The sequence below is a fragment of the Amblyomma americanum genome, unplaced genomic scaffold, assembly GCF_052857255.1.
Source record: "Amblyomma americanum isolate KBUSLIRL-KWMA unplaced genomic scaffold, ASM5285725v1 scaffold_24, whole genome shotgun sequence".
Classification (NCBI taxonomy): domain Eukaryota; kingdom Metazoa; phylum Arthropoda; class Arachnida; order Ixodida; family Ixodidae; genus Amblyomma; species Amblyomma americanum.
This window is the reverse complement of record NW_027526496.1, coordinates 1,058,265-1,083,602: the sequence shown is the minus strand read 5'-3', so window position 1 is coordinate 1,083,602 and position 25,338 is coordinate 1,058,265.

Below are 25,338 nucleotides of genomic sequence, written 5' to 3'. Positions count from 1 at the left end.
GAGAAAAAGTTTTGACGCGTGTCACAGAGACACTTGTAGAACCGATGTGTTCAGATTTACCTCGTTTCGGTCTAAAACAGCTTGTTTCGTTGTATTAAGCAAGAATACATGCTTTTCGCGCAGTTATAAGAGAAAAAGATTTGACGCGTGTCACAGGGACACTTGTAAAACCGATGTGTTCAGATATAGCTCGTTTTGGTATAAAACAACTTGTTTCGTTGTTTTAAGAACGAATACATGCTTTTCGCGCATTTATAGAAGAAAACGTTTTGACGCGTATTAGAGGGACACTTGTAAAACCGATGTGTTGTGATTTAGCTCGTTTCGGTCTAAAACAGCTTTTTCGTTGTATTAAGCACGAATACATGCTTTTCGCGCAGTTATAAGATAAAAAGTTTTGACGCGTATCACATGGACACTTGTAAAACCGATGTGTTCAGATCTTGCTCGTTTTGGTCTAAAACAGCTTGTTTCGTTGTATTAAGCACGAATACGTGCTTTTCGCGCAGTTATAAGAGAAAAAGTTTTGACGCGTGTCACAGAGACACTTGTAGAACCGATGTGTTCAGATTTACCTCGTTTCTGTCTAAAACAGCTTGTTTCGTTGTATTAAGCAAGAATACATGCTTTTCGCGCAGTTATAAGAGAAAAAGTTTTGACGCGTGTCACAGGGACACTTGTAAAAACGATGTGTTCAGATTTAGCTCATCTCTTTCTAAAACAGCTACTTTCGTTGTATTAAGCACGAATACATGCTTTTCGCGCAGTTATAAGAGAAAAAGTTTTGACGCGTAGCAGAGGAACACTTGTAAAACCGATGTGTTGTGATTTAGCTCGTTTTGGTCTAAAACAGCTTGTTTCGTTGTATTAAGCACGAATACATGCTTTTCGCGCAGTTATAAGAGAAAAAGTTTTGACGCGTATCAGAGGAAGACTTGTAAAACCGATGTGTTGTGATTTACCTCGTTTTGGTCTAAAACAGCTTGTTTCGTTAGATTAAGCACGAATACATGCTTTTCGCGCAGTTATAAGAGAAAGAGTTTTGACGCGTGTCACAGGGACACTTGTAAAACCGATGTGTTCAGATTTAGCTCATCTCGTTCTAAAACAGCTAGTTTCGTTGTATTAAGCACGAATACATGCTTTTCGCACAGTTATAAGTGAAAAAGTTTTGACGCGTATCAGAGGAACACTTGTAAAACCGATGTGTTGTGATTTAGCTCGTTTCGGTCTAAAACAGCTTGTTTCGTTGTAATAAGCAGGAATACATGCTTTTCGCGCAGTTATAAGAGAAAAAGTTTTGACGCGTATCACATGGACACTTGTAAAACCGATCTGTTCAGATCTAGCTCGTTTTGGTCTAAAACAGCTTGTTTCGTTGTATTAAGCACGAATACATGCTTTTCGCGCAGTTATAAGAGAAAAAATTTTGACGCGTGTCACAGGGACACTTGTAAAACCGATGTGTTCAGACTTACCTTGTTTCGTTGTATTAAGCACGAATACAAGCTTTTCGCGCAGTCATAAGAGAAAAAGTTTTGACGCCCGTCACAGAGACACTTGTAGAACCGATGTGTTCAGATTTAACTCGTTTCGGTCTAAAACAGCTTGTTTCGTTGGATTAAGCACGAATACATGCTTTTCGCGCAGTTATAGGAGAAAAAAGTTTTGACGCCTATCACATGGACACTTGTAAAACCGATGTGTTCAGATCTAGCTCGTTTTGGTCTAAAACAGCTTGTTTGTGATTTAGCTCGTTTCGATCTAAACAGCTTGTTTCGTTGTATTAAGCAAGAATACATGCTTTTCGCGCAGTCACAAGAGAAAAAGTTTTGACGCGTGTCACAGGAACACTTGTAAAACCGATGTGTTCAGATTTACCTCGTTTCGGTCTAAAACAGCTTTTTTCGTTGGATTAAGCAAGAATACATGCTTTTCGCGCAGTTATAAGAGAAGAAATTTTGACGCGTATCACATGGACACTTGTAAAACCGATGTGTTCAGATCTAGCTCTTTTTGGTCTAAAACAGCTTGTTTCGTTGTATTAAGTACGAATACAATCTTTTCGCGCAGTTATAAGAGAAAAAGTTTTGACGCGTATCACACGGACACTTTTAAAACCGATGTGTTCAGATTTAGCTCGTTTCGGTCTAAAACAGCTTGTTTCGTTGTATTAAGCAAGAATACATGCTTTTCGCGCAGTTATAAAAGAAATAGTTTTGACGCCTGCCACAGGGACACTTGTAAAACCGATGTGTTCAGATTTAGCTCGTTTCGGTCTAAAACAGCTTGTTTCGTTGTATTAAGCACGAATACGTGCGTTTTCGCGCAGTTATAAGAGAAAAAGTCTTGACGCGTATCAGAGGGACACTTGTAAAACCGATGTATTGTGATTTAGCTCGTTTCGGTCTAAAACAGCTTGTTTCGTTGTATTAAGCAAGAATACATGCTTTTCGCGCAGTTATTAGAGAAAAAGTTTTGACGCGTGTCACAGAGACACTTGTAGAACCGATGTGTTCAGATTTACCTCGTTTCGGTCTAAAACAGCTTGTTTCGTTGTATTAAGCAAGAATACATGCTTTTCGCGCAGTTATAAGAGAAAAAGTTTTGACGCGTGTCACAGGGACACTTGTAAAAACGATGTGTTCAGATTTAGCTCATCTCTTTCTAAAACAGCTAGTGTCGTTGTATTAAGCACGAATACATGCTTTTCGCGCTGTTATAAGTGAAAAAGTTTTCACGCGTATCAGAGGAACACTTGCAAAACCGATGTGTTGTGATTTAGCTCGTTTCTGTCTAAAACAGCTTGTTTCGTTGTATTAAGCAAGAATACATGCTTTTCGCGCAGTTATAAGAGAAAAAGTTTTGACGCGTGTCACAGGGACACTTGTAAAAACGATGTGTTCAGATTTAGCTCATCTCTTTCTAAAACAGCTACTTTCGTTGTATTAAGCACGAATACATGCTTTTCGCGCAGTTATAAGAGAAAAAGTTTTGACGCGTAGCAGAGGAACACTTGTAAAACCGATGTGTTGTGATTTAGCTCGTTTTGGTCTAAAACAGCTTGTTTCGTTGTATTAAGCACGAATACATGCTTTTCGCGCAGATATAAGAGAAAAAGTTTTGACGCGTATCAGAGGAAGACTTGTAAAACCGATGTGTTGTGATTTACCTCGTTTTGGTCTAAAACAGCTTGTTTCGTTAGATTAAGCACGAATACATGCTTTTCGCGCAGTTATAAGAGAAAAAGTTTTGACGCGTGTCACAGGGACACTTGTAAAACCGATGTGTTCAGATTTAGCTCATCTCGTTCTAAAACAGCAAGTTTCGTTGTATTAAGCACGAATACATGCTTTTCGCACAGTTATAAGTGAAAAAGTTTTGACGCGTATCAGAGGAACACTTGTAAAACCGATGTGTTGTGATTTAGCTCGTTTCGGTCTAAAACAGCTTGTTTCGTTGTAATAAGCAGGAATACATGCTTTTCGCGCAGTTATAAGAGAAAAAGTTTTGACGCGTATCACATGGACACTTGTAAAACCGATCTGTTCAGATCTAGCTCGTTTTGGTCTAAAACAACTTGTTTCGTTGTATTAAGCACGAATACATGCTTTTCGCGCAGTTATGAGAGAAAAAATTTTGACGCGTGTCACAGGGACACTTGTAAAACCGATGTGTTCAGACTTACCTTGTTTCGTTGTATTAAGCACGAATACAAGCTTTTCGCGCAGTCATAAGAGAAAAAGTTTTGACGCCTGTCACAGAGACACTTGTAGAACCGATGTGTTCAGATTTAACTCGTTTCGGTCTAAAACAGCTTGTTTCGTTGGATTAAGCACGAATACATGCTTTTCGCGCAGTTATAGGAGAAAAAAGTTTTGACGCGTATCACATGGACACTTGTAAAACCGATGTGTTCAGATCTAGCTCGTTTTGGTCTAAAACAGCTTGTTTGTGATTTAGCTCGTTTCGGTCTAAACAGCTTGTTTCGTTGTATTAAGCAAGAATACATGCTTTTCGCGCAGTCACAAGAGAAAAAGTTTTGACGCGTGTCACAGGAACACTTGTAAAACCGATGTGTTCAGATTTACCTCGTTTCGGTCTAAAACAGCTTTTTTCGTTGGATTAAGCAAGAATACATGCTTTTCGCGCAGTTATAAGAGAAGAAATTTTGACGCGTATCACATGGACACTTGTAAAACCGATGTGTTCAGATCTAGCTCTTTTTGGTCTAAAACAGCTTGTTTCGTTGTATTAAGTACGAATACAATCTTTTCGCGCAGTTATAAGAGAAAAAGTTTTGACGCGTATCACATGGACACTTTTAAAACCGATGTGTTCAGATTTAGCTCGTTTCGGTCTAAAACAGCTTGTTTCGTTGTATTAAGCAAGAATACATGCTTTTCGCGCAGTTATAAAAGAAATAGTTTTGACGCCTGCCACAGGGACACTTGTAAAACCGATGTGTTCAGATTTAGCTCGTTTCGGTCTAAAACAGCTTGTTTCGTTGTATTAAGCACGAATACGTGCGTTTTCGCGCAGTTATAAGAGAAAAAGTCTTGACGCGTATCAGAGGGACACTTGTAAAACCGATGTGTTGTGATTTAGCTCGTTTCGGTCTAAAACAGCTTGTTTCGTTGTATTAAGCAAGAATACATGCTTTTCGCGCAGTTATTAGAGAAAAAGTTTTGACGCGTGTCACAGAGACACTTGTAGAACCGATGTGTTCAGATTTACCTCGTTTCGCTCTAAAACAGCTTGTTTCGTTGTATTAAGCAAGAATACATGCTTTTCGTGCAGTTATAAGAGAAAAAGTTTTGACGCGTGTCACAGGGACACTTGTAAAAACGATGTGTTCAGATTTAGCTCATCTCTTTCTAAAACAGCTAGTGTCGTTGTATTAAGCACGAATACATGCTTTTCGCGCTGTTATAAGTGAAAAAGTTTTGACGCGTATCAGAGGAACACTTGCAAAACCGATGTGTTGTGATTTAGCTCGTTTCGGTCTAAAACAGCTTGTTTCGTTGTATTAAGCACGAATACATGCTTTTCGCGCAGTTGTGAGAAAAAGTTTTGACGCGTGTCACAGGGACACTTGTAAAACCGATGTGTTCAAATTTACCTCGTTTTGGTCTAAAACAGCTTGTTTCGTTAGATTAAGCACGAATACATGCTTTTCGCGCAGTTATAAGAGAAAAAGTTTTGACGCGTGTCACAGGGACACTTGTAAAACCGATGTGTTCAGATTTAGCTCATCTCGTTCTAAAACAGCTAGTTTCGTTGTATTAAGCACGAATACATGCTTTTCGCACAGTTATAAGTGAAAAAGTTTTGACGCGTATCAGAGGAACACTTGTAAAACCGATGTGTTGTGATTTAGCTCGTTTCGGTCTAAAACAGCTTGTTTCGTTGTAATAAGCACGAATACATGCTTTTCGCGCAGTTATAAGAGAAAAAGTTTTGACGCGTATCACATGGACACTTGTAAAACCGATCTGTTCAGATCTAGCTCGTTTTGGTCTAAAACAGCTTGTTTCGTTGTATTAAGCACGAATACATGCTTTTCGCGCAGTTATAAGAGAAAAAGTTTTGACGCGTATCACATGGACACTTGTTAAACCGATGTGTTCAGATCTAGCTCGTTTTGGTCTAAAACAGCTTGTTTCGTTGTATTAAGCACGAATACATGCTTTTCGCGCAGTTATAAGAGAAAAAGTTTTGACGCGTGTCACAGGGACACTTGTAAAACCGATGTGTTCAGACTTACCTTGTTTCGTTGTATTAAGCACGAATACAAGCTTTTCGCGCAGTTATAAGAGAAAAAGTTTTGACGCCTGTCACAGAGACACTTGTAGAACCGATGTGTTCAGATTTAACTCGTTTCGGTCTAAAACAGCTTGTTTCGTTGGATTAAGCACGAATACATGCTTTTCGCGCAGTTATAGGAGAAAAAAGTTTTGACGCGTATCACATGGACACTTGTAAAACCGATGTGTTCAGATCTAGCTCGTTTTGGTCTAAAACAGCTTGTTTGTGATTTAGCTCGTTTCGGTCTAAACAGCTTGTTTCGTTGTATTAAGCAAGAATACATGCTTTTCGCGCAGTCACAAGAGAAAAAGTTTTGACGCGTGTCACAGGAACACTTGTAAAACCGATGTGTTCAGATTTACCTCGTTTCGGTCTAAAACAGCTTTTTTCGTTGGATTAAGCAAGAATACATGCTTTTCGCGCAGTTATAAGAGAAGAAATTTTGACGCGTATCACATGGACACTTGTAAAACCGATGTGTTCAGATCTAGCTCTTTTTGGTCTAAAACAGCTTGTTTCGTTGTATTAAGTACGAATACAATCTTTTCGCGCAGTTATAAGAGAAAAAGTTTTGACGCGTATCACATGGACACTTTTAAAACCGATGTGTTCAGATTTAGCTCGTTTCGGTCTAAAACAGCTTGTTTCGTTGTATTAAGCAAGAATACATGCTTTTCGCGCAGTTATAAAAGAAATAGTTTTGACGCCTGCCACAGGGACACTTGTAAAACCGATGTGTTCAGATTTAGCTCGTTTCGGTCTAAAACAGCTTGTTTCGTTGTATTAAGCACGAATACGTGCGTTTTCGCGCAGTTATAAGAGAAAAAGTCTTGACGCGTATCAGAGGGACACTTGTAAAACCGATGTGTTGTGATTTAGCTCGTTTCGGTCTAAAACAGCTTGTTTCGTTGTATTAAGCAAGAATACATGCTTTTCGCGCAGTTATTAGAGAAAAAGTTTTGACGCGTGTCACAGAGACACTTGTAGAACCGATGTGTTCAGATTTACCTCGTTTCGGTCTAAAACAGCTTGTTTCGTTGTATTAAGCAAGAACACATGCTTTTCGCGCAGTTATAAGAGAAAAAGTTTTGACGCGTGTCACAGGGACACTTGTAAAAACGATGTGTTCAGATTTAACTCGTTTCGGTCTAAAACAGCTTGTTTCGTTGGATTAAGCACGAATACATGCTTTTCGCGCAGTTATAGGAGAAAAAAGTTTTGACGCGTATCACATGGACACTTGTAAAACCGATGTGTTCAGATCTAGCTCGTTTTGGTCTAAAACAGCTTGTTTGTGATTTAGCTCGTTTCGGTCTAAACAGCTTGTTTCGTTGTATTAAGCAAGAATACATGCTTTTCGCGCAGTCACAAGAGAAAAAGTTTTGACGCGTGTCACAGGAACACTTGTAAAACCGATGTGTTCAGATTTACCTCGTTTCGGTCTAAAACAGCTTTTTTCGTTGGATTAAGCAAGAATACATGCTTTTCGCGCAGTTATAAGAGAAGAAATTTTGACGCGTATCACATGGACACTTGTAAAACCGATGTGTTCAGATCTAGCTCTTTTTGGTCTAAAACAGCTTGTTTCGTTGTATTAAGTACGAATACAATCTTTTCGCGCAGTTATAAGAGAAAAAGTTTTGACGCGTATCACATGGACACTTTTAAAACCGATGTGTTCAGATTTAGCTCGTTTCGGTCTAAAACAGCTTGTTTCGTTGTATTAAGCAAGAATACATGCTTTTCGCGCAGTTATAAAAGAAATAGTTTTGACGCCTGCCACAGGGACACTTGTAAAACCGATGTGTTCAGATTTAGCTCGTTTCGGTCTAAAACAGCTTGTTTCGTTGTATTAAGCACGAATACGTGCGTTTTCGCGCAGTTATAAGAGAAAAAGTCTTGACGCGTATCAGAGGGACACTTGTAAAACCGATGTGTTGTGATTTAGCTCGTTTCGGTCTAAAACAGCTTGTTTCGTTGTATTAAGCAAGAATACATGCTTTTCGCGCAGTTATTAGAGAAAAAGTTTTGACGCGTGTCACAGAGACACTTGTAGAACCGATGTGTTCAGATTTACCTCGTTTCGGTCTAAAACAGCTTGTTTCGTTGTATTAAGCAAGAACACATGCTTTTCGCGCAGTTATAAGAGAAAAAGTTTTGACGCGTGTCACAGGGACACTTGTAAAAACGATGTGTTCAGATTTAGCTCATCTCTTTCTAAAACAGCTAGTGTCGTTGTATTAAGCACGAATACATGCTTTTCGCGCTGTTATAAGTGAAAAAGTTTTGACGCGTATCAGAGGAACACTTGCAAAACCGATGTGTTGTGATTTAGCTCGTTTCGGTCTAAAACAGCTTGTTTCGTTGTATTAAGCACGAATACATGCTTTTCGCGCAGTTGTGAGAAAAAGTTTTGACGCGTGTCACAGGGACACTTGTAAAACCGATGTGTTCAAATTTACCTCGTTTTGGTCTAAAACAGCTTGTTTCGTTAGATTAAGCACGAATACATGCTTTTCGCGCAGTTATAAGAGAAAAAGTTTTGACGCGTGTCACAGGGACACTTGTAAAACCGATGTGTTCAGATTTAGCTCATCTCGTTCTAAAACAGCTAGTTTCGTTGTATTAAGCACGAATACATGCTTTTCGCACAGTTATAAGTGAAAAAGTTTTGACGCGTATCAGAGGAACACTTGTAAAACCGATGTGTTGTGATTTAGCTCGTTTCGGTCTAAAACAGCTTGTTTCGTTGTAATAAGCACGAATACATGCTTTTCGCGCAGTTATAAGAGAAAAAGTTTTGACGCGTATCACATGGACACTTGTAAAACCGATCTGTTCAGATCTAGCTCGTTTTGGTCTAAAACAGCTTGTTTCGTTGTATTAAGCACGAATACATGCTTTTCGCGCAGTTATAAGAGAAAAAGTTTTGACGCGTATCACATGGACACTTGTTAAACCGATGTGTTCAGATCTAGCTCGTTTTGGTCTAAAACAGCTTGTTTCGTTGTATTAAGCACGAATACATGCTTTTCGCGCAGTTATAAGAGAAAAAGTTTTGACGCGTGTCACAGGGACACTTGTAAAACCGATGTGTTCAGATTTAGCTCATCTCTTTCTAAAACAGCTACTTTCGTTGTATTAAGCACGAATACATGCTTTTCGCGCAGTTATAAGAGAAAAAGTTTTGACGCGTAGCAGAGGAACACTTGTAAAACCGATGTGTTGTGATTTAGCTCGTTTTGGTCTAAAACAGCTTGTTTCGTTGTATTAAGCACGAATACATGCTTTTCGCGCAGTTATAAGAGAAAAAGTTTTGCCGCGTATCAGAGGAAGACTTGTAAAACCGATGTGTTGTGATTTACCTCGTTTTGGTCTAAAACAGCTTGTTTCGTTAGATTAAGCACGAATACATGCTTTTCGCGCAGTTATAAGAGAAAAAGTTTTGACGCGTGTCACAGGGACACTTGTAAAACCGATGTGTTCAGATTTAGCTCATCTCGTTCTAAAACAGCTAGTTTCGTTGTATTAAGCAAGAATACATGCTTTTCGCGCAGTTATAAGAGAAGAAATTTTGACGCGTATCACATGGACACTTGTAAAACCGTTGTGTTCAGATCTAGCTCTTTTTGGTCTAAAACAGCTTGTTTCGTTGTATTAAGTACGAATACAATCTTTTCGCGCAGTTATAAGAGAAAAAGTTTTGACGCGTATCACATGGACACTTTTAAAACCGATGTGTTCAGATTTAGCTCGTTTCGGTCTAAAACAGCTTGTTTCGTTGTATTAAGCAAGAATACATGCTTTTCGCGCAGTTATAAAAGAAATAGTTTTGACGCCTGTCACAGGGACACTTGTAAAACCGATGTGTTCAGATTTAGCTCGTTTCGGTCTAAAACAGCTTGTTTCGTTGTATTAAGCACGAATACGTGCGTTTTCGCGCAGTTATAAGAGAAAAAGTCTTGACGCGTATCAGAGGGACACTTGTAAAACCGATGTGTTGTGATTTAGCTCGTTTCGGTCTAAAACAGCTTGTTTCGTTGTATTAAGCAAGAATACATGCTTTTCGCGCATTTATTAGAGAAAAAGTTTTGACGCGTGTCACAGAGACACTTGTAGAACCGATGTGTTCAGATTTACCTCGTTTCGGTCTAAAACAGCTTGTTTCGTTGTATTAAGCAAGAATACATGCTTTTCGCGCAGTTATAAGAGAAAAAGTTTTGACGCGTGTCACAGGGACACTTGTAAAACCGATGTGTTCAGATATAGCTCGTTTTGGTATAAAACAACTTGTTTCGTTGTTTTAAGAACGAATACATGCTTTTCGCGCATTTATAGAAGAAAACGTTTTGACGCGTATTAGAGGGACACTTGTAAAACCGATGAGTTCAGATTTAGCTCATCTGGGTCTAAACAGCTTGGTTCGTTGTATTAAGCACGAATACATGCTTTTCGCGCAGTTATAAGAGAAAAAGTTTTGACGCCTGTCACAGAGACACTTGTAGAACCGATGTGTTCAGATTTAACTCGTTTCGGTCTAAAACAGCTTGTTTCGTTGGATTAAGCACGAATACATGCTTTTCGCGCAGTTATAGGAGAAAAAAGTTTTGACGCGTATCACATGGACACTTGTAAAACCGATGTGTTCAGATGTAGCTCGTTTTGGTCTAAAACAGCTTGTTTGTGATTTAGCTCGTTTCGGTCTAAACAGCTTGTTTCGTTGTATTAAGCAAGAATACATGCTTTTCGCGCAGTCACAAGAGAAAAAGTTTTGACGCGTGTCACAGGAACACTTGTAAAACCGATGTGTTCAGATTTACCTCGTTTCGGTCTAAAACAGCTTTTTTCGTTGGATTAAGCAAGAATACATGCTTTTCGCGCAGTTATAAGAGAAGAAATTTTGACGCGCATCACATGGACACTTGTAAAACCGATGTGTTCAGATCTAGCTCTTTTTGGTCTAAAACAGCTTGTTTCGTTGTAGTAAGTACGAATACAATCTTTTCGCGCAGTTATAAGAGAAAAAGTTTTGACGCGTATCACATGGACACTTTTAAAACCGATGTGTTCAGATTTAGCTCGTTTCGGTCTAAAACAGCTTGTTTCGTTGTATTAAGCAAGAATACATGCTTTTCGCGCAGTTATAAAAGAAATAGTTTTGACGCCTGCCACAGGGACACTTGTAAAACCGATGTGTTCAGATTTAGCTCGTTTCGGTCTAAAACAGCTTGTTTCGTTGTATTAAGCACGAATACGTGCGTTTTCGCGCAGTTATAAGAGAAAAAGTCTTGACGCGTATCAGAGGGACACTTGTAAAACCGATGTGTTGTGATTTAGCTCGTTTCGGTCTAAAACAGCTTGTTTCGTTGTATTAAGCAAGAATACATGCTTTTCGCGCAGTTATAAGAGAAAAAGTTTTGACGCGTGTCACAGGGACACTTGTAAAAACGATGTGTTCAGATTTAGCTCATCTCTTTCTAAAACAGCTAGTGTCGTTGTATTAAGCACGAATACATGCTTTTCGCGCTGTTATAAGTGAAAAAGTTTTGACGCGTATCAGAGGAACACTTGCAAAACCGATGTGTTGTGATTTAGCTCGTTTCGGTCTAAAACAGCTTGTTTCGTTGTATTAAGCACGAATACATGCTTTTCGCGCAGTTGTGAGAAAAAGTTTTGACGCGTGTCACAGGGACACTTGTAAAACCGATGTGTTCAAATTTACCTCGTTTTGGTCTAAAACAGCTTGTTTCGTTAGATTAAGCACGAATACATGCTTTTCGCGCAGTTATAAGAGAAAAAGTTTTGACGCGTGTCACAGGGACACTTGTAAAACCGATGTGTTCAGATTTAGCTTATCTCGCTCTAAAACAGCTAGTTTCGTTGTATTAAGCACGAATACATGCTTTTCGCACAGTTATAAGTGAAAAAGTTTTGACGCGTATCAGAGGAACACTTGTAAAACCGATGTGTTGTGATTTAGCTCGTTTCGGTCTAAAACAGCTTGTTTCGTTGTAATAAGCACGAATACATGCTTTTCGCGCAGTTATAAGAGAAAAAGTTTTGACGCGTATCACATGGACACTTGTAAAACCGATCTGTTCAGATCTAGCTCGTTTCGGTCTAAAACAGCTTGTTTCGTTGTATTAAGAAGAATACATGCTTTTCGCGCAGTTATAAGAGAAAAAGTTTTGACGCGTATCAGAGGAAGACTTGTAAAACCGATGTGTTGTGATTTACCTCGTTTTGGTCTAAAACAGCTTGTTTCGTTAGATTAAGCACGAATACATGCTTTTCGCGCAGTTATAAGAGAAAAAGTTTTGACGCGTGTCACAGGGACACTTGTAAAACCGATGTGTTCAGATTTAGCTCATCTCGTTCTAAAACAGCTAGTTTCGTTGTATTAAGCAAGAATACATGCTTTTCGCGCAGTTATAAGAGAAGAAATTTTGACGCGTATCACATGGACACTTGTAAAACCGTTGTGTTCAGATCTAGCTCTTTTTGGTCTAAAACAGCTTGTTTCGTTGTATTAAGTACGAATACAATCTTTTCGCGCAGTTATAAGAGAAAAAGTTTTGACGCGTATCACATGGACACTTTTAAAACCGATGTGTTCAGATTTAGCTCGTTTCGGTCTAAAACAGCTTGTTTCGTTGTATTAAGCAAGAATACATGCTTTTCGCGCAGTTATAAAAGAAATAGTTTTGACGCCTGTCACAGGGACACTTGTAAAACCGATGTGTTCAGATTTAGCTCGTTTCGGTCTAAAACAGCTTGTTTCGTTGTATTAAGCACGAATACGTGCGTTTTCGCGCAGTTATAAGAGAAAAAGTCTTGACGCGTATCAGAGGGACACTTGTAAAACCGATGTGTTGTGATTTAGCTCGTTTCGGTCTAAAACAGCTTGTTTCGTTGTATTAAGCAAGAATACATGCTTTTCGCGCATTTATTAGAGAAAAAGTTTTGACGCGTGTCACAGAGACACTTGTAGAACCGATGTGTTCAGATTTACCTCGTTTCGGTCTAAAACAGCTTGTTTCGTTGTATTAAGCAAGAATACATGCTTTTCGCGCAGTTATAAGAGAAAAAGTTTTGACGCGTGTCACAGGGACACTTGTAAAACCGATGTGTTCAGATATAGCTCGTTTTGGTATAAAACAACTTGTTTCGTTGTTTTAAGAACGAATACATGCTTTTCGCGCATTTATAGAAGAAAACGTTTTGACGCGTATTAGAGGGACACTTGTAAAACCGATGAGTTCAGATTTAGCTCATCTGGGTCTAAACAGCTTGGTTCGTTGTATTAAGCACGAATACATGCTTTTCGCGCAGTTATAAGAGAAAAAGTTTTGACGCCTGTCACAGAGACACTTGTAGAACCGATGTGTTCAGATTTAACTCGTTTCGGTCTAAAACAGCTTGTTTCGTTGGATTAAGCACGAATACATGCTTTTCGCGCAGTTATAGGAGAAAAAAGTTTTGACGCGTATCACATGGACACTTGTAAAACCGATGTGTTCAGATGTAGCTCGTTTTGGTCTAAAACAGCTTGTTTGTGATTTAGCTCGTTTCGGTCTAAACAGCTTGTTTCGTTGTATTAAGCAAGAATACATGCTTTTCGCGCAGTCACAAGAGAAAAAGTTTTGACGCGTGTCACAGGAACACTTGTAAAACCGATGTGTTCAGATTTACCTCGTTTCGGTCTAAAACAGCTTTTTTCGTTGGATTAAGCAAGAATACATGCTTTTCGCGCAGTTATAAGAGAAGAAATTTTGACGCGCATCACATGGACACTTGTAAAACCGATGTGTTCAGATCTAGCTCTTTTTGGTCTAAAACAGCTTGTTTCGTTGTAGTAAGTACGAATACAATCTTTTCGCGCAGTTATAAGAGAAAAAGTTTTGACGCGTATCACATGGACACTTTTAAAACCGATGTGTTCAGATTTAGCTCGTTTCGGTCTAAAACAGCTTGTTTCGTTGTATTAAGCAAGAATACATGCTTTTCGCGCAGTTATAAAAGAAATAGTTTTGACGCCTGCCACAGGGACACTTGTAAAACCGATGTGTTCAGATTTAGCTCGTTTCGGTCTAAAACAGCTTGTTTCGTTGTATTAAGCACGAATACGTGCGTTTTCGCGCAGTTATAAGAGAAAAAGTCTTGACGCGTATCAGAGGGACACTTGTAAAACCGATGTGTTGTGATTTAGCTCGTTTCGGTCTAAAACAGCTTGTTTCGTTGTATTAAGCAAGAATACATGCTTTTCGCGCAGTTATAAGAGAAAAAGTTTTGACGCGTGTCACAGGGACACTTGTAAAAACGATGTGTTCAGATTTAGCTCATCTCTTTCTAAAACAGCTAGTGTCGTTGTATTAAGCACGAATACATGCTTTTCGCGCTGTTATAAGTGAAAAAGTTTTGACGCGTATCAGAGGAACACTTGCAAAACCGATGTGTTGTGATTTAGCTCGTTTCGGTCTAAAACAGCTTGTTTCGTTGTATTAAGCACGAATACATGCTTTTCGCGCAGTTGTGAGAAAAAGTTTTGACGCGTGTCACAGGGACACTTGTAAAACCGATGTGTTCAAATTTACCTCGTTTTGGTCTAAAACAGCTTGTTTCGTTAGATTAAGCACGAATACATGCTTTTCGCGCAGTTATAAGAGAAAAAGTTTTGACGCGTGTCACAGGGACACTTGTAAAACCGATGTGTTCAGATTTAGCTTATCTCGCTCTAAAACAGCTAGTTTCGTTGTATTAAGCACGAATACATGCTTTTCGCACAGTTATAAGTGAAAAAGTTTTGACGCGTATCAGAGGAACACTTGTAAAACCGATGTGTTGTGATTTAGCTCGTTTCGGTCTAAAACAGCTTGTTTCGTTGTAATAAGCACGAATACATGCTTTTCGCGCAGTTATAAGAGAAAAAGTTTTGACGCGTATCACATGGACACTTGTAAAACCGATCTGTTCAGATCTAGCTCGTTTTGGTCTAAAACAGCTTGTTTCGTTGTATTAAGCACGAATACATGCTTTTCGCGCAGTTATAAGAGAAAAAGTTTTGACGCGTATCACATGGACACTTGTTAAACCGATGTGTTCAGATCTAGCTCGTTTTGGTCTAAAACAGCTTGTTTCGTTGTATTAAGCACGAATACATGCTTTTCGCGCAGTTATAAGAGAAAAAGTTTTGACGCGTGTCACAGGGACACTTGTAAAACCGATGTGTTCAGACTTACCTTGTTTCGTTGTATTAAGCACGAATACAAGCTTTTCGCGCAGTTATAAGAGAAAAAGTTTTGACGCGTATCACATGGACACTTTTAAAACCGATGTGTTCAGATTTAGCTCGTTTCGGTCTAAAACAGCTTGTTTCGTTGTATTAAGCAAGAATACATGCTTTTCGCGCAGTTATAAGAGAAGAAATTTTGACGCGTATCACATGGACACTTGTAAAACCGATGTGTTCAGATCTAGCTCTTTTTGGTCTAAAACAGCTTGTTTCGTTGTATTAAGTACGAATACAATCTTTTCGCGCAGATATAAGAGAAAAAGTTTTGACGCGTATCACAAGGACACTTTTAAAACCGATGTGTTCAGATTTAGCTCGTTTCGGTCTAAAACAGCTTGTTTCGTTGTATTAAGCAAGAATACATGCTTTTCGCGCAGTTATAAAAGAAATAGTTTTGACGCCTGTCACAGGGACACTTGTAAAACCGATGTGTTCAGATTTAGCTCGTTTCGGTCTAAACAGCTTGTTTCGTTGTATTAAGCACGAATACGTGCGTTTTCGCGCAGTTATAAGAGAAAAAGTCTTGACGCGTATCAGAGGGACACTTGTAAAACCGATGTGTTGTGATTTAGCTCGTTTCGGTCTAAAACAGCTTGTTTCGTTGTATTAAGCAAGAATACATGCTTTTCGCGCAGTTATTAGAGAAAAAGTTTTGACGCGTGTCACAGAGACACTTGTAGAACCGATGTGTTCAGATTTACCTCGTTTCGGTCTAAAACAGCTTGTTTCGTTGTATTAAGCAAGAATACATGCTTTTCGCGCAGTTATAAGAGAAAAAGTTTTGACGCGTGTCACAGGGACACTTGTAAAACCGATGTGTTCAGATATAGCTCGTTTTGGTATAAAACAACTTGTTTCGTTGTTTTAAGAACGAATACATGCTTTTCGCGCATTTATAGAAGAAAACGTTTTGACGCGTATTAGAGGGACACTTGTAAAACCGATGTGTTGTGATTTAGCTCGTTTCGGTCTAAAACAGCGTTTTCGTATTAAGCACGAATACATGCTTTTCGCGCAGTTATAAGATAAAAAGTTTTGACGCGTACCACATGGACACTTGTAAAACCGATGTGTTCAGATCTTGCTCGTTTTGGTCTAAAACAGCTTGTTTCGTTGTATTAAGCACGAATACGTGCTTTTCGCGCAGTTATAAGAGAAAAAGTTTTGACGCGTGTCACAGAGACACTTGTAGAACCGATGTGTTCAGATTTACCTCGTTTCTGTCTAAAACAGCTTGTTTCGTTGTATTAAGCAAGAATACATGCTTTTCGCGCAGTTATAAGAGAAAAAGTTTTGACGCGTGTCACAGGGACACTTGTAAAAACGATGTGTTCAGATTTAGCTCATCTCTTTCTAAAACAGCTACTTTCGTTGTATTAAGCACGAATACATGCTTTTCGCGCAGTTATAAGAGAAAAAGTTTTGACGCGTAGCAGAGGAACACTTGTAAAACCGATGTGTTGTGATTTAGCTCGTTTTGGTCTAAAACAGCTTGTTTCGTTGTATTAAGCACGAATACATGCTTTTCGCGCAGTTATAAGAGAAAAAGTTTTGACGCGTATCAGAGGAAGACTTGTAAAACCGATGTGTTGTGATTTACCTCGTTTTGGTCTAAAACAGCTTGTTTCGTTAGATTAAGCACGAATACATGCTTTTCGCGCAGTTATAAGAGAAAAAGTTTTGACGCGTGTCACAGGGACACTTGTAAAACCGATGTGTTCAGATTTAGCTCATCTCGTTCTAAAACAGCTAGTTTCGTTGTATTAAGCACGAATACATGCTTTTCGCACAGTTATAAGTGAAAAAGTTTTGACGCGTATCAGAGGAACACTTGTAAAACCGATGTGTTGTGATTTAGCTCGTTTCGGTCTAAAACAGCTTGTTTCGTTGTAATAAGCAGGAATACATGCTTTTCGCGCAGTTATAAGAGAAAAAGTTTTGACGCGTATCACATGGACACTTGTAAAACCGATCTGTTCAGATCTAGCTCGTTTTGGTCTAAAACAGCTTGTTTCGTTGTATTAAGCACGAATACATGCTTTTCGCGCAGGTATGAGAGAAAAAATTTTGACGCGTGTCACAGGGACACTTGTAAAACCGATGTGTTCAGACTTACCTTGTTTCGTTGTATTAAGCACGAATACAAGCTTTTCGCGCAGTCATAAGAGAAAAAGTTTTGACGCCTGTCACAGAGACACTTGTAGAACCGATGTGTTCAGATTTAACTCGTTTCGGTCTAAAACAGCTTGTTTCGTTGGATTAAGCACGAATACATGCTTTTCGCGCAGTTATAGGAGAAAAAAGTTTTGACGCGTATCACATGGACACTTGTAAAACCGATGTGTTCAGATCTAGCTCGTTTTGGTCTAAAACAGCTTGTTTGTGATTTAGCTCGTTTCGGTCTAAACAGCTTGTTTCGTTGTATTAAGCAAGAATACATGCTTTTCGCGCAGTCACAAGAGAAAAAGTTTTGACGCGTGTCACAGGAACACTTGTAAAACCGATGTGTTCAGATTTACCTCGTTTCGGTCTAAAACAGCTTTTTTCGTTGGATTAAGCAAGAATACATGCTTTTCGCGCAGTTATAAGAGAAGAAATTTTGACGCGTATCACATGGACACTTGTAAAACCGATGTGTTCAGATCTAGCTCTTTTTGGTCTAAAACAGCTTGTTTCGTTGTATTAAGTACGAATACAATCTTTTCGCGCAGTTATAAGAGAAAAAGTTTTGACGCGTATCACATGGACACTTTTAAAACCGATGTGTTCAGATTTAGCTCGTTTCGGTCTAAAACAGCTTGTTTCGTTGTATTAAGCAAGAATACATGCTTTTCGCGCAGTTATAAAAGAAATAGTTTTGACGCCTGCCACAGGGACACTTGTAAAACCGATGTGTTCAGATTTAGCTCGTTTCGGTCTAAAACAGCTTGTTTCGTTGTATTAAGCACGAATACGTGCGTTTTCGCGCAGTTATAAGAGAAAAAGTCTTGACGCGTATCAGAGGGACACTTGTAAAACCGATGTGTTGTGATTTAGCTCGTTTCGGTCTAAAACAGCTTGTTTCGTTGTATTAAGCAAGAATACATGCTTTTCGCGCAGTTATTAGAGAAAAAGTTTTGACGCGTGTCACAGAGACACTTGTAGAACCGATGTGTTCAGATTTACCTCGTTTCGGTCTAAAACAGCTTGTTTCGTTGTATTAAGCAAGAATACATGCTTTTCGTGCAGTTATAAGAGAAAAAGTTTTGACGCGTGTCACAGGGACACTTGTAAAAACGATGTGTTCAGATTTAGCTCATCTCTTTCTAAAACAGCTAGTGTCGTTGTATTAAGCACGAATACATGCTTTTCGCGCTGTTATAAGTGAAAAAGTTTTGACGCGTATCAGAGGAACACTTGCAAAACCGATGTGTTGTGATTTAGCTCGTTTCGGTCTAAAACAGCTTGTTTCGTTGTATTAAGCACGAATACATGCTTTTCGCGCAGTTGTGAGAAAAAGTTTTGACGCGTGTCACAGGGACACTTGTAAAACCGATGTGTTCAAATTTACCTCGTTTTGGTCTAAAACAGCTTGTTGCGTTAGATTAAGCACGAATACATGCTTTTCGCGCAGTTATAAGAGAAAAAGTTTTGACGCGTGTCACAGGGACACTTGTAAAACCGATGTGTTCAGATTTAGCTCATCTCGTTCTAAAACAGCTAGTTTCGTTGTATTAAGCACGAATACATGCTTTTCGCACAGTTATAAGTGAAAAAGTTTTGACGCGTATCAGAGGAACACTTGTAAAACCGATGTGTTGTGATTTAGCTCGTTTCGGTCTAAAACAGCTTGTTTCGTTGTAATAAGCACGAATACATGCTTTTCGCGCAGTTATAAGAGAAAAAGTTTTGACGCGTATCACATGGACACTTGTAAAACCGATCTGTTCAGATCTAGCTCGTTTTGGTCTAAAACAGCTTGTTTCGTTGTATTAAGCACGAATACATGCTTTTCGCGCAGTTATAAGAGAAAAAGTTTTGACGCGTATCACATGGACACTTGTTAAACCGATGTGTTCAGATCTAGCTCGTTTTGGTCTAAAACAGCTTGTTTCGTTGTATTAAGCACGAATACATGCTTTTCGCGCAGTTATAAGAGAAAAAGTTTTGACGCCTGTCACAGGGACACTTGTAAAACCGATGTGTTCAGACTTACCTTGTTTCGTTGTATTAAGCACGAATACAAGCTTTTCGCGCAGTTATAAGAGAAAAAGTTTTGACGCCTGTCACAGAGACACTTGTAGAACCGATGTGTTCAGATTTAACTCGTTTCGGTCTAAAACAGCTTGTTTCGTTGGATTAAGCACGAATACATGCTTTTCGCGCAGTTATAGGAGAAAAAAGTTTTGACGCGTATCACATGGACACTTGTAAAACCGATGTGTTCAGATCTAGCTCGTTTTGGTCTAAAACAGCTTGTTTGTGATTTAGCTCGTTTCGGTCTAAACAGCTTGTTTCGTTGTATTAAGCAAGAATACATGCTTTTCGCGCAGTCACAAGAGAAAAAGTTTTGACGCGTGTCACAGGAACACTTGTAAAACCGATGTGTTCAGATTTACCTCGTTTCGGTCTAAAACAGCTTTTTTCGTTGGATTAAGCAAGAATACATGCTTTTCGCGCAGTTATAAGAGAAGAAATTTTGACGCGTATCACATGGACACTTGTAAAACCGATGTGTTCAGATCTAGCTCTTTTTGGTCTAAAACAGCTTGTTTCGTTGTATTAAGTACGAATACAATCTTTTCGCGCAGTTATAAGAGAAAAAGTTTTGACGCGTATCACATGGACACTTTTAAAACCGATGTGTTCAGATTTAGCTCGTTTCGGTCTAAAACAGCTTGTTTCGTTGTATTAAGCAAGAATACATGCTTTTCGCGCAGTTATAAAAGAAATAGTTTTGACGCCTGCCACAGGGACACTTGTAAAACCGATGTGTTCAGATTTAGCTCGTTTCGGTCTAAAACAGCTTGTTTCGTTGTATTAAGCACGAATACGTGCGTTTTCGCGCAGTTATAAGAGAAAAAGTCTTGACGCGTATCAGAGGGACACTTGTAAAACCGATGTGTTGTGATTTAGCTCGTTTCGGTCTAAAACAGCTTGTTTCGTTGTATTAAGCAAGAATACATGCTTTTCGCGCAGTTATTAGAGAAAAAGTTTTGACGCGTGTCACAGAGACACTTGTAGAACCGATGTGTTCAGATTTACCTCGTTTCGGTCTAAAACAGCTTGTTTCGTTGTATTAAGCAAGAACACATGCTTTTCGCGCAGTTATAAGAGAAAAAGTTTTGACGCGTGTCACAGGGACACTTGTAAAAACGATGTGTTCAGATTTAGCTCATCTCTTTCTAAAACAGCTAGTGTCGTTGTATTAAGCACGAATACATGCTTTTCGCGCTGTTATAAGTGAAAAAGTTTTGACGCGTATCAGAGGAACACTTGCAAAACCGATGTGTTGTGATTTAGCTCGTTTCGGTCTAAAACAGCTTGTTTCGTTGTATTAAGCACGAATACATGCTTTTCGCGCAGTTGTGAGAAAAAGTTTTGACGCGTGTCACAGGGACACTTGTAAAACCGATGTGTTCAAATTTACCTCGTTTTGGTCTAAAACAGCTTGTTTCGTTAGATTAAGCACGAATACATGCTTTTCGCGCAGTTATAAGAGAAAAAGTTTTGACGCGTGTCACAGGGACACTTGTAAAACCGATGTGTTCAGATTTAGCTCATCTCGTTCTAAAACAGCTAGTTTCGTTGTATTAAGCACGAATACATGCTTTTCGCACAGTTATAAGTGAAAAAGTTTTGACGCGTATCAGAGGAACACTTGTAAAACCGATGTGTTGTGATTTAGCTCGTTTCGGTCTAAAACAGCTTGTTTCGTTGTAATAAGCACGAATACATGCTTTTCGCGCAGTTATAAGAGAAAAGTTTTGACGCGTATCACATGGACACTTGTAAAACCGATCTGTTCAGATCTAGCTCGTTTTGGTCTAAAACAGCTTGTTTCGTTGTATTAAGCACGAATACATGCTTTTCGCGCAGTTATAAGAGAAAAAGTTTTGACGCGTATCACATGGACACTTGTTAAACCGATGTGTTCAGATCTAGCTCGTTTTGGTCTAAAACAGCTTGTTTCGTTGTATTAAGCACGAATACATGCTTTTCGCGCAGTTATAAGAGAAAAAGTTTTGACGCGTGTCACAGGGACACTTGTAAAACCGATGTGTTCAGACTTACCTTGTTTCGTTGTATTAAGCACGAATACAAGCTTTTCGCGCAGTTATAAGAGAAAAAGTTTTGACGCCTGTCACAGAGACACTTGTAGAACCGATGTGTTCAGATTTAACTCGTTTCGGTCTAAAACAGCTTGTTTCGTTGGATTAAGCACGAATACATGCTTTTCGCGCAGTTATAGGAGAAAAAAGTTTTGACGCGTATCACATGGACACTTGTAAAACCGATGTGTTCAGATCTAGCTCGTTTTGGTCTAAAACAGCTTGTTTGTGATTTAGCTCGTTTCGGTCTAAACAGCTTGTTTCGTTGTATTAAGCAAGAATACATGCTTTTCGCGCAGTCACAAGAGAAAAAGTTTTGACGCGTGTCACAGGAACACTTGTAAAACCGATGTGTTCAGATTTACCTCGTTTCGGTCTAAAACAGCTTTTTTCGTTGGATTAAGCAAGAATACATGCTTTTCGCGCAGTTATAAGAGAAGAAATTTTGACGCGTATCACATGGACACTTGTAAAACCGATGTGTTCAGATCTAGCTCTTTTTGGTCTAAAACAGCTTGTTTCGTTGTATTAAGTACGAATACAATCTTTTCGCGCAGTTATAAGAGAAAAAGTTTTGACGCGTATCACATGGACACTTTTAAAACCGATGTGTTCAGATTTAGCTCGTTTCGGTCTAAAACAGCTTGTTTCGTTGTATTAAGCAAGAATACATGCTTTTCGCGCAGTTATAAAAGAAATAGTTTTGACGCCTGCCACAGGGACACTTGTAAAACCGATGTGTTCAGATTTAGCTCGTTTCGGTCTAAAACAGCTTGTTTCGTTGTATTAAGCACGAATACGTGCGTTTTCGCGCAGTTATAAGAGAAAAAGTCTTGACGCGTATCAGAGGGACACTTGTAAAACCGATGTGTTGTGATTTAGCTCGTTTCGGTCTAAAACAGCTTGTTTCGTTGTATTAAGCAAGAATACATGCTTTTCGCGCAGTTATTAGAGAAAAAGTTTTGACGCGTGTCACAGAGACACTTGTAGAACCGATGTGTTCAGATTTACCTCGTTTCGGTCTAAAACAGCTTGTTTCGTTGTATTAAGCAAGAATACATGCTTTTCGCGCAGTTATAAGAGAAAAAGTTTTGACGCGTGTCACAGGGACACTTGTAAAAACGATGTGTTCAGATTTAGCTCATCTCTTTCTAAAACAGCTAGTTTCGTTGTATTAAGCACGAATACATGCTTTTCGCACAGTTATAAGTGAAAAAGTTTTGACGCGTATCAGAGGAACACTTGTAAAACCGATGTGTTGTGATTTAGCTCGTTTCGGTCTAAAACAGCTTGTTTCGTTGTAATAAGCACGAATACATGCTTTTCGCGCAGTTATAAGAGAAAAAGTTTTGACGCGTATCACATGGACACTTGTAAAACAGATCTGTTCAGATCTAGCTCGTTTTGGTCTAAAACAGCTTGTTTCGTTGTATTAAGCACGAATACATGCTTTTCGCGCAGTTATAAGAGAAAAAGTTTTGACGCGTATCACATGGACACTTGTTAAACCGATGTGTTCAGATCTAGCTCGTTTTGGTCTAAAACAGCTTGTTTCGTTGTATTAAGCACGAATACATGCTTTTCGCGCAGTTATAAGAGAAAAAGTTTTGACGCGTGTCACAGGGACACTTGTAAAACCGATGTGTTCAGACTTACCTTGTTTCGTTGTATTAAGCACGAATACAAGCTTTTCGCGCAGTTATAAGAGAAAAAGTTTTGACGCCTGTCACAGAGACACTTGTAGAACCGATGTGTTCAGATTTAACTCGTTTCGGTCTAAAACAGCTTGTTTCGTTGGATTAAGCACGAATACATGCTTTTCGCGCAGTTATAGGAGAAAAAAGTTTTGACGCGTATCACATGGACACTTGTAAAACCGATGTGTTCAGATCTAGCTCGTTTTGGTCTAAAACAGCTTGTTTGTGATTTAGCTCGTTTCGGTCTAAACAGCTTGTTTCGTTGTATTAAGCAAGAATACATGCTTTTCGCGCAGTCACAAGAGAAAAAGTTTTGACGCGTGTCACAGGAACACTTGTAAAACCGATGTGTTCAGATTTACCTCGTTTCGGTCTAAAACAGCTTTTTTCGTTGGATTAAGCAAGAATACATGCTTTTCGCGCAGTTATAAGAGAAGAAATTTTGACGCGTATCACATGGACACTTGTAAAACTGATGTGTTCAGATCTAGCTCTTTTTGGTCTAAAACAGCTTGTTTCGTTGTATTAAGTACGAATACAATCTTTTCGCGCAGTTATAAGAGAAAAAGTTTTGACGTGTATCACATGGACACTTTTAAAACCGATGTGTTCAGATTTAGCTCGTTTCGGTCTAAAACAGCTTGTTTCGTTGTATTAAGCAAGAATACATGCTTTTCGCGCAGTTATAAAAGAAATAGTTTTGACGCCTGTCACAGGGACACTTGTAAAACCGATGTGTTCAGATTTAGCTCGTTTCGGTCTAAAACAGCTTGTTTCGTTGTATTAAGCACGAATACGTGCGTTTTCGCGCAGTTATAAGAGAAAAAGTCTTGACGCGTATCAGAGGGACACTTGTAAAACCGATGTGTTGTGATTTAGCTCGTTTCGGTCTAAAACAGCTTGTTTCGTTGTATTAAGCAAGAATACATGCTTTTCGCGCAGTTATTAGAGAAAAAGTTTTGACGCATGTCACATAGACACTTCTAGAACCGATGTGTTCAGATTTACCCCGTTTCGGTCTAAAACAGCTTGTTTCGTTGTATTAAGCAAGAATACATGCTTTTCGCGCAGTTATAAGAGAAAAAGTTTTGACGCGTGTCACAGGGACACTTGTAAAACCGATGTGTTCAGATATAGCTCGTTTTGGTATAAAACAACTTGTTTCGTTGTTTTAAGAAGGAATACATGCTTTTCGCGCATTTATAGAAGAAAACGTTTTGACGCGTATTAGAGGGACACTTGTAAAACCGATGAGTTCAGATTTAGCTCATCTGGGTCTAAACAGCTTGTTTCGTTGTATTAAGCACGAATACATGCTTGTCGCACAGTTATAAGTGAAAAAGTTTTGACGCGTATCAGAGGAACACTTGTAAAACCGATGTGTTGTGATTTAGCTCGTTTCGGTCTAAAACAGCTTGTTTCGTTGTAATAAGCACGAATACATGCTTTTCGCGCAGTTATAAGAGAAAAAGTTTTGACGCGTATCACATGGACACTTGTAAAACCGATCTGTTCAGATCTAGCTCGTTTTGGTCTAAAACAGCTTGTTTCGTTGTAATAAGCACGAATACATGCTTTTCGCGCAGTTATAAGAGAAAAAGTTTTGACGCGTATCACATGGACACTTGTAAAACCGATCTGTTCAGATCTAGCTCGTTTTGGTCTAAAACAGCTTGTTTCGTTGTATTAAGCACGAATACATGCTTTTCGCGCAGTTATAAGAGAAAAAGTTTTGACGCGTATCACATGGACACTTGTTAAACCGATGTGTTCAGATCTAGCTCGTTTTGGTCTAAAACAGCTTGTTTCGTTGTATTAAGCAGGAATACATGCTTTTCGCGCAGTTATAAGAGAAAAAGTTTTGACGCGTATCACATGGACACTTGTTAAACCGATGTGTTCAGATCTAGCTCGTTTTGGTCTAAAACAGCTTGTTTCGTTGTATTAAGCACGAATACATGCTTTTCGCGCAGTTATAAGAGAAAAAGTTTTGACGCGTGTCACAGGGACACTTGTAAAACCGATGTGTTCAGACTTACCTTGTTTCGTTGTATTAAGCACGAATACAAGCTTTTCGCGCAGTTATAAGAGAAAAAGTTTTGACGCCTGTCACAGAGACACTTGTAGAACCGATGTGTCCAGATTTAACTCGTTTCGGTCTAAAACAGCTTGTTTCGTTGGATTAAGCACGAATACATGCTTTTCGCGCAGTTATAGGAGAAAAAAGTTT